This window comes from Mus caroli, chromosome 2 (assembly GCF_900094665.2).
Source record: "Mus caroli chromosome 2, CAROLI_EIJ_v1.1, whole genome shotgun sequence".
Taxonomy (NCBI): Eukaryota; Metazoa; Chordata; class Mammalia; order Rodentia; family Muridae; genus Mus; species Mus caroli.
Genome location: NC_034571.1, coordinates 162525820 through 162541132, shown reverse-complemented (window position 1 = coordinate 162541132; position 15313 = coordinate 162525820). Strand labels below are relative to the sequence as shown.

The 15313-nt window shown below is 48.0% G+C and overlaps 1 pseudogene; it reads left to right on the top strand.

Moving 5' to 3' along the window:
* The first annotated feature begins 4729 nt into the window (after positions 1-4729).
* On the top strand, positions 4730-9738 carry LOC110307590 (annotated as a pseudogene).
* The last annotated feature ends 5575 nt before the right edge of the window (positions 9739-15313 follow it).

Genomic DNA, 15313 nt, shown 5'->3' with positions numbered 1-15313 from the left:
TTGGGGAAACAAAACAGGGGAAACATGATAGATTACCCCAAAGGTGCTGTGGTATCAAATACGGGATCTCAGGAGTGTACAGGTAAAAATCTCACCAAGGCAGGCAAAATCATCAGGGCCTTCACACCTCTCCATGTCTCGGGTCTGAAAGATCCCCGTGAGTGGTCCAAGGGGGACCGTGCTGGGTTGCTCTTCTGGGTTAACAGTCTATTAGAAGAATGCTATAGCAAAGACAGACAGACAGGTGGATAGACAGCAGCCTGGAGGGGTGGGGACTCTGATGAGAGTTCAGGTTCACAAAGCTCATCTCATAACCCTCAGCATCAGGGAGGTCCCTGGTAGGGATGCAGCAGGGCTGTCTCTCTGATTCCCAGACTGTGGAAGGAGAGGTGAAAATTCAGGGGAAGAGGGTGTCAGGCTCTGACTTCTGCCATGGGGAAACTCAAGAGGGGCACACCTAGTTGGGGGTGTGCCCATTTTATGGGTGGGAGAGATGTGTCACCTCAAGTGACATTTTGATGTCAGGGAATCTAGTAGGTTGGTGGAGTGTCTGGCTCTCCTGGTAGCATCAGAGATTCCACAGTCAGTGGTGAGGCTGGAGGTTGCAGCAAAGGTACCCTTGAGCTTGAGCCCTAGAATGCAAACTTTGCTTTCCCAAAGTCCCGTAGAGAAGAAGCATGGCGGTGTGTCACAGAAGGGCTCTCTGTGGGTGCTTGCCAGGAGCTGAGTAGCCATGGAGAGATGCGGCTTCATTAGCCCCAGCTTAAACCTAAGAGCATCCCACTCCAGTGTGCCTGAGGACTTTACAGAACAACCTGAGACTTCATGCAACGAATAAATGAATGACACTCCAGCTTTGACCAGGATGCCCCAATCCATTACGTACCAGTCTTCCAGCCAGACTCTAAAAACTAGTCTGGGTGACGTTAGGAGCTGAGATAACGAGGCTGAAAAGAAGTGGCTGGTTGCCGGGGAGAAAGATGGATGAGAACAATAATGACGGAGGAACTATGACCATGACACTCTGCATAACACACAGGTCTGGGATGAAGCTGGATTCTCCACCTCCCTCCCAGAGATTACGAATCTTAGCTCATGGTGTGCTGACTCTTTATCAGGGTATTTTTGTATGTTTATGTCCCTTGAGGTCCTGAAGTCCCAAGCACAAGAGATTCCACTAATGAATGCCTCCCACTGCAAGGCTCTACCCATCCAGCAGAGAGCTCCCAATTCCATACATCATCCCCAGAAACCCCCATCTTTGATACTGGATGCTAGTCAATACAGTACTCAAGGACTCCTCTTTGTAGTACTACAAAACCCAGGTCCCTGACTGTCCCTAACACCAGGGAAGGAGCCCCAGATCTTTTTGGCCCCAGGCTTTGCTTTTGTGCAGAACAGAATATGCAGGGATCCCAGAATAGCCTCTGGGGACTTTTCCATTTGGAAGGGTGGCTCAACATTTTAGTATGCCTCTGTTGGCTTGATTGTCCTTCCCTGAGAACTTGGCTGGATTTAGAATGAACCAAAGGACATACCTCTGAAAGCATCTTTGAGGGTGATTCCAAGGAGGTCTTACTGAGGAAGGAAGACATGCCCTAATGTGGGCTGGGGTCCTGGGCTGAATAAAACTGAGAGGTGGAGCTGAGAGCTTGCATCCATCTCTCTTTGCTTCCTGACTGAGTGCAGCAAGATTCACTGCCTCACACGCCCAAGGGGATCTCACCACCACCACCTCCAAGATAGACTGTACCCTGCAAACCGAACTAAAGTAAACCTTTCCTTTCTTAAGTGAAAAGTAAATGTCCCTGCTTGCTTGTGGAGTGTGTGTGTGTGTGTGTGTGTGTGTGTGTGTGTGTGTGTGTGTGTGTGTTTTGAGACTGCACAGCCCTGGCTGGCCTGGAACTAGCTATGTAGACCAGGTTGGTATTGAACTCATAGAGATGTGTCAGTTTCTCTAGTGCTAGGATTAGAGGCATGCACCACCTTAGTGAGATTTAAGTTGCTTTGGCCAAGGATTGCCACGGCAGTGGGAAAGGAAACTACAGTGTGGGGAGCCTTTTGGGGTGCCAATTGACAGGAAATCTGACATTAGGGCATGACAAAGAAGTAAGTACAGGTAGGGACCTGACATTGGCCAAGGACAAGGAAGTAAGAATCTGGTTTTAGGGTAGAACAAAGAAGTAGGTTCTGGTATCTTGATCATCCTTAGAAACAGCAATCACCGGAGTGATCACGGTGCTGTGTGTTTATAGTCTTGCTTACTCCTTGACTATTGTCTTTTCAATTCCTCATTGTACTACTCGTAATTAAAATGGTATAAAAGCAAATTGGGAAAATTAAATTTGCCTTCAGCCTCAGAACTGGCCCAGTGCTTACCCAAACATGCAGTCTAGTCTCATCCTGCAGGTGGCTATCTCCTCCTTGCAACAATCTGGAAAAATGACTCAGACTCTACCTTATGATTGGCTCTGTCCCTTGGCTGGCAAATACACACCACCTGCACAGTGATGCACTGGTACAAGCGGTGGACTGACTGGTCAGAATTTTCGCTGAGCAGGCTGACTCTCCAGTCTCTGCCTGAGCAACAGGGTCTGTGATGGTTTGTTTATGCTCTGTCTAGGGAGTGGCACTATTAGAAGGTGTGGCCCTGTTGGAGTGGGTGTGGCCTTGTTGGAGGAAGTATATCACTGTGGGTGTGGGCTTTAAGACCCTCATCCTAGCTGCCTGGAAATCAGTATTCTCCCAGCAGCCTTCAGATGAAGAACTCTCAGCTCCTCCTGCACCATGCCTGCCTGGATTCTGCCATGATCCCACCTTGATGATAATGGACTGAACCTCTGAACCTGTGAGCCAGACCCAATTAAATGTTTGTCCTTTATAAGAGATGCCTTGGTCATGGTGTCTGTTCACAGTAATAAAACCCTCAGACAGGGTCACTGTAAGCTTTACTCTCTGTTGTGAAAGATGACCAGACTCATGCTATTTGTTAGCCTAAGGGTGTCCATATCCAAAGCTGCTCATCGGACTCTTAAAGAACCGGAGAGAGAACTCAGTCAGAAAAGGACTCGCTTGCCACACAGTATGTTCCAACCCCAAGACCCATGCTTTCTTTAGAAAATCAAAAAGGGCCAGGCATAATGGAACTCGTCTGCTTCAACCTCTGTGCTTGCCTGCTTGGCACACTGCAGGCCAGTAAAAGACCCTGGGTCAAAAAGCAAATTGAAGGTCACAAAGACGCATGCACACGCACACACGCGCCCACACACAACACACACACACACACACACATATGACAGGCCTGTGTTATCATCCTCATGTCTATAATCTCAAGCCTCCATCCACAAAATGGTACATTCTCCAGTGTTTGCTCTCTAAATAAACCTTGTCCACTCACTAAGATCCTTTTATATTTTTATACTCGGAAACCACCCAAGCCTGAGAGCTGAACCTTGAGGTCAGGCTTTTGGGAAGAGCAGCGGGGCTGCCTGTCAGACTCTACCCACTTCAGTGTGCTCCCACTTGCAGGGGAGTTGACATCCCCTTAGTGGAAGACAGCAACTTTCATCTCAGAGCTATGCTGTAATTAGTGGATTTCTTAATTACAGCATGCGTGAATTACTTCCCGCAGGGGAGGGTGGTGAGGTAAGTGGGGTGGCTGCTGCTGGCAGGCGAGTGCAGTCTCTCAACTCCAGAGAGTCTGCAGGCAGCTCTGCCAGTTTCTCCAGAAATGGAGGTCACCACTCAAAGGTGGTGAAGGAAAATGAGATTTTGTAACTTGTGATTCATGTAAAGGAGTTATTTATGAGCCCGTGGCCTGGGGCAGAGAACAAAGCAGAACAGGCCCAGGCGTGCCAGGGCAGGGCTGTTGTTAAGACATTCCTAAGAACAACTTGACCATAAAGATAAGAAGGAATGCAAGGACACAAGCAGGGCTATCTTGTCTGAGTCAACACCATCTGGCTGGAACCTCCCCTCTATCTATTGCCCCTTGAGGCAGGGTAAAGTTATACATCAACTGGTCGTGTCAGCCCAGAGCTCTGCCAGTAAAGCCTCGTGTGTATTGTATCAAGAAGGATTCTTGTGTGTTTGTGGGTGCATCCTATCCCTGGACTAGAGTGGGGGCCCCCATATCGGGGGTCCTACATCTTGGGGGCTCATCCAGGATTTTGGGGGCACCTAGAACCCCGAGAATACCCCTTGGAGGTATGTCTGTGTGAGTCTGGTGTGTCTGAGTGCGGTGCTGCTGAATCTGTGTCTCGTTTTTCCAGTTTTAGTATTCTGGCAGCTGCCGCTGAGGTCCATGAGGGTCCAGTGGCTGTGGAGGGAGACATCCTGAGCCTGCAGGCTGCAACCCTGGAAGACGTTCCAGGGGTGACCCTTTAGGAAGTGCCCAGGGTCAGGGACAGTCGGGATGACCCAGCTGTCCTCTGGCAGAGTGAGGGAGGTCAGGTGCTCTTTCTGCCAGAGCAGGGGTGGACGTGGAACCCCACCCCGAGGTAGTGTTTGGCTGGTTGTATAAGTCCAGGCAGGGACGAGTGTGCTTGGGCGTTCTGGTGTCCCTTGTCTCTGTCTTTGTTTTGTCTCTGTTTCTGGTTTTTGTCATGGGGCAGACTATCTCAACTCCATTATCTTTGACTGAGGACCATTGGACGGATGTTAGGGCAAGAGGACGAAATTTATCAGTAATAGTTAAGAAGAAACCTTGGCCGACTTACTATACCTCGGAATGGCCCACTTTTGGGGTAGGCTGGCCCCCCAAGGGAACCTTTGATCGTCCCACCATTAGGTCCGTAAAGGCTGTTGTTTTTCAGGAAGGACCAGGATCGCACCCGGACCAGCAACCAACCATACATCACAGTGTGGGAAGATTTAGCGCAATTTCCGCCTGCATGGATTTGCCCATTTCTTCTCCCACCCCTTCACATCCAGGTACCAAGGTCTTAGCAGTCCGAGAGAATGCTGAGAAGGAGAAATCAAAACTACTACCTGAAGAAGCCAGCAAGAAATCTATTCTGCTGCAGCCAGCGGCCATCTCTAAAATCTACCCAGAGATAGAGGGGCCCCCTGAGTGGCCCGACCCTCTACCACCACCTTATCCCCCGTTTCTCCAACCTGTACCCCAACCCTCAGCTCCCGTGGCTCCACCCTCAGTTCTAGGGATCGGGGAGGGAGGTTCCTCAGCAGGAACAAGAAGCCGGTGGGGAGCCCCCAGCGAGGGGCCAGCCGATGCGATTCTACAGTGGCACTTCCCCTCAGGGCTGTTGGAGCTCCCCCGGCCGGCCAGAACGATCTACAGCTTCTGCAATTCTGGCCTTTTTCTTCCTCTGATCTCTATAACTGGAAAGTAAACCACCCCCCCTTCTCAGAGAATCCTACAGGGCTTACAGGGTTGATAGAGTCTCTGATGTACTCACACCAACCCACTTGGGATGATTGCCAACAGCTCCTACAAACCCTGTTCACCACCAAGGAGAGAGAAAGAATTCTCCTCGAGGCATGGAAGAACGTCTGAGATGAGGCCGGACGGCTGGTCCAGACCCCAGTTGAGATAGACGAAGGGTTTCCTCTGACTCGTCCTCAGTGGGACTATAACAAGGCACAAGGTAGGGAGCGGCTGTCCAACTATTGCCAGGCACTAGTTGCAGGTCTCAGAGAGGCCGCTCGTAGGCCCACAAATTTGGCTAAGGTAAGAGAAGTTATGCAGGGGCCAACTGAGCCCTCCTCAGTCTTTCTAGAGAGACTCATGGAGGCTTATAGGAGGTATATCCTATTTGACCCTACATCTGAGGGACAGTGGGCTTCAGTGATTATGGCCTTCATAGGCCAGTCAGCTCCTGATATTAGAAGCAAGCTGCAGCGAATTGAAGGATTGCAAGATTATTACTATAAGGGATGTAGTTAGAGAGGCTGAGAAAGTGTATCACAAGAGAGAAACAGAGGAGGAAAAGTTAGAAAGAGAAAAGTAAGAGAGAAGAGAAGATGCGGATAAGAGAGACAGAAGGCAAGAGAGGGCTCTGACTTGAATTCTGGCCACAGTGGTAGATAGTGAAAGAGGTAGGAATAGACAGACAGGGGATCTTAGAGATGAAAAATGGCAGGGGCCAAGGAGACCCAGAAGAGACCGACCACGCCTAGAAAAAGACCAATGTACATACTGCAAGGAGACAGGCCACTGGGCCAACGAATGTCCTAAAAAGAAGCAAGGGACACAAGTATTGTCTCTTGGTGAAGGTGAAGTCTAGGGGAGACAGGGCTCAGCCTCCTCCCTGAGCCTAGGGTAACTCTAGACGTGGAGGGGACCCCTATAAATTTTCTGGTTGATACAGGCGCAGAATTTTCAGTGCTTCAAACCCCGTTAGGCAAATTAAGAAAAAATGAGAGAACCTTAGTGATTGGGGCCACAGGGCAAAAGTCATACCCATGGACTATGACCAGGACAGTAGACCTAGGACAGAATCAAGTGACTCACTCATTCCTGGTCATTCCAGAGTGCCCCATGCCCCTATTAGGAAGAGACTAATTAACCAAATTGAAGGCGCAAATAACCTTCTCCCCTCCCAGGCCGATAGTATCGTGGGGAATAGAACAGCCTCAGACCTTAGCTCTGTCTCTGCGATTGGGAGAATAATACCGGATTTATCAAAACTAGTCAAAACCCCTTGAGGGGCTACAGGACTGGCTTGATCAATTTCCTCAGGCATGGGCCGAGATGGGAGGAATGGGAATGGCAAGACAAGTTTCCCTGGTAGTGATCGAGCTCATGTCGGGAGCTACCCCCATTGACGTTCAGCAGTACCCTATGAGCAAAGAAGCACGAGAGGGTATACATCTTCATATTACCAGATAACTTCAGCAGGGAATCCTAGTTCCCTGCAAATCCCCTTGGAATACCCCACTGCTCCTGGTAAAGAAGCCAGGAACAAACGACTATCGCCGAGTCCAAGACCTTAGAGAAGTAAATAGAAGAGTACAAGACATCCACCCTACGGTGCCCAACCCTTATAGCCTGCTTAGCACATTGCTGCCTGAGTGGACTTGGTACACTGTTTTAGATCTTAAAGATGTTTTCTTCTGTCTAAGATTGCATTCCAATAGCCAGCCACTGTTCGCCTTTGAGTGGCAAGATCCAGAGAGCAGAAGGACGGGACAGCTCACCTGGACGAGGCTGCCCCAAGGGTTCAAAAATTCGCCCACCCTGTTTGATGAGGCCTTACACCGGGACTTGGCCTCTTTTCAAGTTAACAATCCACAAGTGACTCTTTTGCAGTATGTTGATGACCTCTTGCTAACTGCAGGGACACACAAAGAGTGCGAACTGGGAACTTGGAATCTCCTGGTCGAGTTAGGTGAGTTGAGATATCGAGCCTCAGCTAAGAAGGCGCAGTTATGCAGGACCCAGGTGACCTATCTGGGATACATCCTGAAAGATGGACAATGATGGCTGACTGATGCCAGAAAACAAACAGTGATGCAGATTCCGACCCCAACCACTCCCCGTCAGGTAAGTGAGTTCCTGGGAACAGCAAGATTCTGCAAACTGTGGGTACCAGGATTTGCCACCCTAGCAGCCCCTTTGTACCCCCTAACTAAAGAAAAAGGGGAATTTACTTGGACCCAAGACCACCAGTTGGCTTTTGAAACTCTGAAAAAGGCTTTGCTATAGGCCCCTGCCCTAGCACTGCCAGATTTAAATAAGCTGTTCACCCTATACATCAATGAGGGGAACGGAATAGCCCGAGGGGTCCTCACTCAGACCCTGGGACCCTGGAAGTGTCCCGTCACTTATATATCAAAGAAACTGGACCCTGTGGCTAGCGGATGGCCTTCTTGCCTGCGAGCGATAGCAGCCTCAGCAGTGATGGTGAAGGATGCTGATAAATTAATCATGGGCCAAAATGTCACTGTGGTGGCTCCACACTCCCTTGAGAGCATTATCAGGCAGCCACCGGACCGCTGGATGACCAACGCTCGAATGACTCACTACCAAAGCTTGCTCCTCACTGAGCGAGTGACTTTTGCTCCTTCTACCGTCCTCAATACTGCTACCTTGCTACCTGAAATTGATGAGACTCCAATGCACAACTGTGAAGAAATATTGGCAGAAGAAACTGGAACTCGACCAGACCTCACAGATCAGCCATGGCCGGGAGCAGCAACCTGGCTCACCGACGGAAGTAGCTTCATGGTAGAAGGTAAGCGCAGGGCAGGGGCAGCAGTAGTGGATGGAAAATCTGTTATATGGTCCAGCAGTTTGCCCCAAGGAATGTCAGCCCAAAAAGCTGAACTTATCACTCTAACACAAGCTTTGAGACTGGCAGAGGGCAAGGCTATCAACATCTACACGGATAGCCGACATGCTTTTGCCACGGCTCATGCCCATGGGTAATCTACAGACAGCGTGGCCTGTTAACCTATGCAGGGAGAGACATTAAAAACAGAGAAGAGATTCTCAGCCTGCTACAGGATGTCCACCTGCCTCTCAAGGTGGCGATCATCCACTGCCCAGGACATCAAAAAGGAACTGCACCAATAGAGAGAGGAAACCAAATGGCTGACCAAGTGGCTAAGGAGGTGGCCCAGGGGCCAATGACTTTGGTGATCAAAAACTCGCCCCAGATGGTTGAAGGGAGGATTGAGAAAAGAGTTCTCACAGAAGAAGAGGGGTTAAAATATTTAGCTGACATTCACCGTCTAACTCACTTAGGAGCTAAAAAGATGATAAAGCTGGTCAGTAGATCCCCTTATCACATCCCTGGAGTACAACAGGCTGCCGAGGGCTTAGTGAGAAACTGCCGAGCCTGCGAGCTCACCAATGCCGGATCCATCAGGCTCCATGGTGGGAAACGCCTAAGAGGAGATAGACCAGAGACCTACTGGGAAGTTGACTTTACAGAGGTAAAGCCAGTCCGATATTGAAGTAAATATCTGTTAGTCTTATAGATACCTTTTCAGGGTGGGTTGAAGCATTCCCCATCAAGAAAGAAACAGCTACAGTAGTAGCTAAGAAGATACTTGAAGAAATTCTTCCTTGCTTCGGAGTACCCAAGGTAATCAGGTCAGACAACGGGCCTGCCTTCGTCTCCCAGGTAAGCCAGGGATTGGCCAGACAGCTGGGGACAAATTGGAAATTACATTGTGCTTACAGACTCCAAAGTTCAGAACAGGTAGAAAGAATGAATAGAACTCTAAAAGAAACCTTGACCAAATTAGCATTAGAGTTCGGCAGGAACGATTGGACAGCCCTTCTCCCTTGTGCTTTATTCCGGGTCTGGAACATCCCTGGAGCCCTAGATCTAACACCTTTTGAGTTATTATATGGGGCGCCCCCACCCATCTATATGACTGTAGAAAGTAAGACTTGCCCGGACATTCCTTTCTACTCACCTTTTAGCCTGTCTCAAGGCTCTTCAAACGGTGAGGAAAAAACTCTGGGAACAATTAAAAGAAACCTATGTCGCTGGTGATATTCAGGTGCCGCACCAGTTTGAAGTGGGAGACGCTGTCCTGGTGAGGAGCCATCGAGTGGGGAACCTCGAGCCACGGTGGAAAGTACCCTATCTGGTGCTGCTGACAACACCCACTGCCTTTAAAGTAGAAGGAATCCCTGCCTGGGTTCATGCATCCCATGTCAAGAAGGCTCCCCCAGAGGCTGATCCAGATGAGTGGACCCTGGAAAGGACTACTAATCCTCTTAAGCTGTGCCTGCTTCACAGGGGCGACCCCACCAGACTTTAACCCTCACACTCCAATTCAGCAGACTTGGGAGGTGCTTAATGAAGAGGGAAACATTGTGTGGGCGACCACCGCAGTGTACCCCCCCCCTGGACTTGGTGGCCTGATCTCACACCTAACATCTGTAAGTTAGTGGCAGGATCTCTTACCTAGAACCTCCCTGATCATACCTATTTCAATGACCCACTCTCTGAAGAGCGGTGTGTCCCAAGTGGGATAGGGAGCATGTATGGGTGTTCGGGGCAGTTCTACCGAGCTAATCTTAGAGCCGCAGAATTCTATGCTTTCCCTGGTCAGGGTCAGAGCAGAAGGCTTCGACAGGAGTGTGGAGGGACATCAAGGTTTTTTGCGGTAAATGGGGATGTGAAACAACAGGACATGCCTACTGGAACCCTTCCTCTGCCTGCGACCTAATCACGGTAAAACAGGGTAGTGACTATGATGGGTCAAACCAAGGAGAAAGAGGCCCCTCTAAATATACGGAAAATGGGTGTGCTTTTAAAAACAGCCCCCCAGGGCCATGCAAAGGTAAATACTGCAACCCCTACTTATAAAATTCACTGAGAAAGGGAGACAAGATCGTCAGAGTTGGCTTAAGGGAAACAGGTGGGGTTGGCGAGTATATGCTCTATCAAGAGACCCTGGATTCATTTTTAAGATCAGACTGACAGTGGGAGACCCGGCAGTGGCACCCATAGGGCCCAACAAGGTCCTTCTGGAACAGGGCCCCCCAGCCAAATCCAAACCCCCGGCTCAAATGCCTGCCTAGCCCACGGGCCCCTCTTATACTGCCACCCCCACTCCCACTGCCGCCTTACAAACCCTCTGACTGTGGCCCCAACAAACCCTTCTACGGGACAGAGAATGTTTAACTTGGTGAGAGGAGCCTTCTATGCCCTCGATAGAACAAATCCAGATGCTACTGAGGACTGTTGGCTATGCTTGTCCTCGGGCCCCCTTATTATGAAGGAATTGCCTTTAATGGAGATTTCAATAAAACTAGCAGCCATACCTCCTGCTCATGGGGGACAGGGCAGAAATTGACTCTGACCGAGGTATCGGCAAGAAACCCAGGTCTCTGTATAGGTACTCCCCCTCCTACCCACAAATATTTGTGTAGCCGAATTCAGTCTGTATCCAGAACAGAAACTAATTATTACCTTGTGCAGTCTCCGGTTGGCTGGTGGGCCTGTAACTCAGGGCTTACCCCCTGTGTATCAACTAAGGTTTTTGAATCTTCCCATGATTTCTGTGTTATGATCCAACTGTTACCTTGCGTGAATTGTCATTCTGCATCTAGTCTAGAAGAAACCTACACTAGCACAAGATTTAAGAGAGAACCTGTTACCTTAACCTTAGCCACGTTTTTGGGCATTGGGATGGCAGTAGGAGTGGGAACAGGAGTATCGGCCTTAATCGAAGGAAGACAAGGGATCCAATCCTTAAGAGATGCTGTTAATGAAGACCTAGAGGTGTTAGAAAAATATATTGATGCATTAGAAAAAATTTTGTCCTCACTATCAGAAGTAGTACTACAAAACAGAAGGGGCCTTGATCTGCTCTTCCTAAAGGAAGGAGGACTGTGCACAGCCCTAAAAGAAGAATGCTGTTTTTATGCAGATCACACTGGGATAGTCAGGGATTCTATGCAAAAGCTGAGATAAAGACTCAAAAGCGAGAATGAGAGGCCCAACAGAGGTGATTAGAGTCATGGTATTCTCGGTCACCGTGGATAACATCCCTATTTTCTGCCCTAGCTGGACCAGTTATTTTCATATGTTTAATTTTGATCTTTGGTCCTTGCATAATAAATAGGGGAATGGCTTTTATCCAGAGTAGGATAGATGCAGTCAAACTCCTGGTTTTACAGTGACAATATCAACCCATAATTCAGATAGAAGAAGAATTAGGAGACACAGGTTTTTAAAATTCTAGAATTAGAATTATTTAGTAGAAGAAGAGGGGAATAGAGGAAAATGAGATTTTGTAACTTGTGATTCATGTAAAAGAGTTATTTATGAGCCTGCAGCCTGGAGCCGAGAACAAAGCAGAACAGGCCAAGGCATGCCAGGGCACGGCTGTCGTTAAGACATTCCTAAAAACAGCTTGACCGTAAAGATAAAAAGAAATGCAAGGACACAAGCAGGGCTATCTTGTCTGAGTCAACACCATTTGGCCGGAACCTCCCCTTTGTCTCTTGCCCCTTGATGCAGGGTAAAGTCATACATCAACTGGTTGCTATGTGAACAAAGATAAGCACTCGGCCCACAGGAACAAAGTCCTGATGCCCTTTGCTGACATGTAATCTTTCAGTTAATGTTTGAATGAGCCAATCCCATACCTTTGTTGAAATTCCTCACACCCCTAACCCTTTTCTTCTTTAAAAACCCCTAGCTTTCAAGCCTCGGGGTCAACTCCCCTGCCTCCTGTGTGAGGTACGTGTAGGCCCAGAGCTCTGCCAATAAAGCCTCATGTGTATTGCATCAAGAAGGATTCTTGTGTGTTCATGGGTGCACCCTATCCCTGGACTAGAGTGGGGATCCCCATATAGGGGGTCCTACAGTGGTCCTCTACTTCTTAGTTAAAAACGAGAATTTCTTATACTTCTGCTCACAATGGCTTGACCACAGAGCAGGGTTTTTAGGGGTTGTTTGATGGGAAGCTGAGGGCTCTGTGTATCTGCCTGAGCCAGATATAATATTGTGTGTCGGGTGTGTGTGCGTATTTGTGTGCATGTGTGTGTATGTGTGTTTGTGTGTGTATGTGTGTGTGCGTGCGCATGTGTGTGATGTGTGTGTGTGCATGAGGCCTGAGCCTAACACAGCTCATGCATGCTAGATAAGCAATCTACAACCGAGCTATAGCAACCCCAGCCCTCCTTTTCTAGCTCTCAGTATATTGCCCAGGATCTCTGTGTGTAGTCTAGGACGGCCTTCAGTGGGTAAGCCATGAGTGGGTGAATCTTCCTTCATCCATTTTTAAATTCTTGACTTCTTATTTAGTGATATGGTAACTGTTGTGTTTAGAAAAAAATAAAGCAAGGAAGAAATGTGTGGTCGATGCGTGGTCGGGTATGGCAGAAGGGGGGTGCCTCTGCTGACCAATGCTGAGACATCCCTTCCCCCTGAGGGACCAGGTATAATATAGAATAGAGTTTATTCAGGGCATGGAGAGGGGAGTTGGGAGGGTAGTAGAGACAGAGAAAGGCAGAGTGGGGGAGGGGAGGGGAGGGGAGGTAAGACATGGAGAGGGGAGAAGAGGAGGAGAGGAGAGGAGAGGAGAGGAGAGGAGAGGAGCTGCTTGTGGACGTTGTACATCGTGGTGCGGAGCCTAGTGCGCACCACGATGTACAACGTCCACAAGCAGGGAGGGGCAAGAGGAAGAAGAGGAGGAGAGGAGAGGAGAGGAGAGGAGAAGAGAAGAGAAGAGAAGAGAAGAGAAGAGAAGAGAAGAGAAGAGAAGAGAAGAGAAGAGAAGAGAAGAGAAGGAATAGGAATAGAAGCTGGCCATGAGCACGTGGAGAGAGAGGAGGGAAGGGAATGGGGAGAGAGGGGGGAAGGGGCAAGAGGACAGAGCAAGAAAGCAAGAGAGAGAGGAGGGGGCAAGTAGCCCCTTTTATAGTGAGTCAGGCACACCTGGCTGTTACTGTGAGGTAGAGCTTAGAAAAAAAATAAAATGCTAACAGTAACTTGTGTTTTTAGATTGCGTTGGGTTGCCAGTCAAAACTAACCATTGTCACAAGTCCTTCATCTGTCCTGCAGGGCCACCTCATTAGCATCACACTCTGGATTCTTTTTATTGTTGTAGCACCTAATGCTTGCATCTCCCGAACCCATGGCAGGCTGCCTTCCCCAGACTGCCATAATAAGGCTCATTTTAGGGAGTATTTTAGAAAATGCCTCCACAGTGGACAGCCTAATTGGGTTGCATGGTCTTCAGCACTTCGAAGATTATGTCATTTTATTTTCACTGGAATTATTTTTGTTAAGTTTTAAAGAAAGATGTTCTGTTGGCAAAGGGCTGTTTGTTGACTATAATTACCAAATTTTCCCACTGACTGCCCCTCTGGGCAAATCTACTCATAGCTATAGTGATAGCTGTAAAGGAAAGATTTCTGTTTCTGTTCAGGAATTCGTAAAGTTAGGGAGGTCATTTATACAAACTTTCCTACGCTTAACTAGTCTAAAAGAAGGGGAGAGATTTTTTTTTCAATAGAACTTAAATGATAGGATTAATGAAATCATTAGGAAGGGGAACTATTTCTATCGAATACTCGAGAGATGGATTGTGCTTTCCCCAGTGCCCAGGCATGGAAGCTGAGACACATAAAACAGGAAGGAAGCCGCTGGGCCTGAAAGGCTGGGAGCCGAGCTTAGTGCTGCCATTCCAAACGGCGACCTTGAGCCCAGAGCTCTGAGCTCTGTTTCTCATCGGCTGCATTTCAGATGCTATAGAATTGGAAAGCTGACAACATCCACCCAGGATTCTTCAAGACTCTACGCTTCAGAGGGAAATTGGCAGAGTTCCTAGTTCCTCTAGGATTGAACAGAGGAGCCAAGAGCCTTAATTGGGTTCCTGGTTGGAATATTGTGTGTGTGTGTGTGTGTGATATACATACATATATGTGTGAAGATATATATATATGTTATGTGTTATATTATATATTATGTATTATATATTAATTATGCATTATGTGTTATGTATTATATATTATATTATATATTATATATCCCTTTTCTCAAATAATTTAATTTTCAACTACAGCAGAATTTTTTAATTTTTATGTCATACTTAAAAATGAAAGGGATGTCGTTGGGGAGAGTGGAAATGATGACCTGTCATTTTGAAATTATCTGTGTATCACACCCAGAATCTTTTGAGGACATCCTTTAAGAATGCTCCTCCCACACTCACACAGCCTGGGTACAGGGTGTGCTTCGGACCTGGACAGGTCAGTACTCCCATGAGCAGCTTCTACTGCAGGGAGTTTATCCCTCCGGTACACTTACACACATGCCCAAAGACCACCCAACACAGGCACTTTGAAAGGCATCCCCAAACACTGAGAAGAACTTTTTGCGCCCACCGGGGGAAAAGTTGAATTCACTCAAGCAACAGAATGGAAAGTTGACTGAGGTCAGTAGGAAGGTGTTCTGAAGAAGACTTCCAAGGGACATTACAAAATAAAATCAACACTACTGTGGGTCAGACTGTAAAGTGAAACACATCTAAACTTACCCAGCTTGGGTCCCTCAATACAGATTAGCAGCCTGTGTGAGACACAAAAATGTCTAGTGATGAGTGAGCAGATGCCATACTATCTGCCAGCCAATTAAACAGTAATAATCACTGATGGAGAAGAGAAGCGTTAATGATTCACATCAATGAGGAATAAATCGATCCAATAGCTGTCATTTTGCGTTTGTGTGTGAGAGTCAGCAGAGGTAGAAACAATAGAAAAATATGCTCAAGTCGGTTCTATTTCTATCACTTGGTCCAGTGAATCAAACTCAGGTCAGCAGGCTTGGCAGCAAGTGCCTTTAACAGGTGAGCCATCTCACCAGCCTGGCTTATTAAA